The sequence below is a fragment of the Ambystoma mexicanum genome, chromosome 12 (genome assembly GCF_040938575.1).
Source record: "Ambystoma mexicanum isolate Mex_15411 chromosome 12, UKY_AmexF1_1, whole genome shotgun sequence".
Lineage (NCBI taxonomy): Eukaryota > Metazoa > Chordata > Amphibia > Caudata > Ambystomatidae > Ambystoma > Ambystoma mexicanum.
The window spans coordinates 113,579,251-113,580,783 of NC_090936.1; positions in this window are offsets into that span (position 1 = coordinate 113,579,251).

The following is a 1,533-nucleotide window of genomic DNA, read 5'->3' on the forward strand; positions in this document are numbered from 1 at the left end:
AAAATATTTATGGTACGAAAATTTCATCTTACACCCTGAAAGTTCAGAATATGTTAGAAGTCCAAAAAATGCCTTAAAATGCATTTTATGGCTGCAAAAATGTAGAAAACTTTGGAGGCCCAAAAAAGGGGTTTACAGGCATCCTAGACCCCCTAAAGTCCAGAAAATATTGGTGGCCTAAAAACTGTGTCAAAAAGCTCTGAATGTCCCAAAAACATTTGCAGCCTGAAATGGGCATTAACCCGCATCCTTAACCACTGAAATTCCCAAAAATATTTATGGCAGGAAAAACGCATCCTACACCGCTGAAAGTTCAGAATATGTTAGCAGCCCAAAAAAGGCCATAACATGCATCTTAGGGCTGCAAAAATGTAGAAAACTTTGGAGGCCCAAAAAAGGGGTTTACAGACATCCTAGACCCCCTAAAGTCCAGAAAATGTTGGTGGCCCAAAAACGGTGTCAGAGAGCTCTGAATATCCCAAAAACATTTGCAGCCTGAAATGGGCATTAACCCGCATCCTAGACCACTGAAATTCCCAAATATATTTATGGCACGAAAAATGCATCCTGCACCGCTGAAAGTTCAGAATATGTTAGCAGCCCAAAAAAAGGCCTTAAAATGCATCTTAGGCTGCAAAAATGTTGAAAACTTTGGAGGCCCAAAAAAGGGGTTTACAGGCATCCTAGACCCCTAAAGTCCAGAAAAAGTTGGTGGCCCAAAAACTGTGTCAGAGAGCTCTGAATGTCCCAAAAACATTTGCAGCCTGAAATGGGCATTAACCCTCATCCTAGACCACTGAAATTCCCAAATATATTTATGGCACGAAAAATGCATCCTACACCCCTGAAAGTTCACAATATGTTAGCAGCCCAAAAAAGGCCTTAATATGAATTTTAGGCTGCAAAAATGTTGAAAACTTTAGAGGCCCAAAAAAGGGGTTTACAGTCATCCTAGACCCCCTAAAGTCCAGAAAAAGTTGGTGGCCCAAAAACTGTGTCAGAGAGCTCTGAATGTCCCAAAAACATTTGCAGCCTGAAATGGGGATTAACCCTCATCCTAGACCACTGAAATTCCCAAAAAATATTTATGGCACGAAAAATGCATCCTGCACCACTGAAAGTTCAGAATATGTTAGCAGCCCAAAAAAAAGGCCTTAAAATGCATCTTAGGCTGCAAAAATGTTGAAAACTTTGGAGGCCCAAAAAAGGGGTTTACAGGCATCCTAGACCCCCTAAAGTCCAGAAAATGTTGGTTGCCCAAAAACGGTGTCAGAGAGCTCTGAATATCCCAAAAACATTTGCAGCCTGAAATGGGCATTAACCCGCATCCTAGACCACTGAAATTCCCAAAAATATTTATGGAAATAACATGCATCCTGCACCACTGCAAGATCAGAATATGATAGCAGCCCGAAAAAGGCCTTAAAATGCATCTTAGGCTGCAAAAATGTTGAAAACTTTGGAGGCCCAAAAAAGGGGTTTGCAGGCATCCTAGACCCCCTAATGTCCAGAAAATGTTGGATGCCCAAAAAC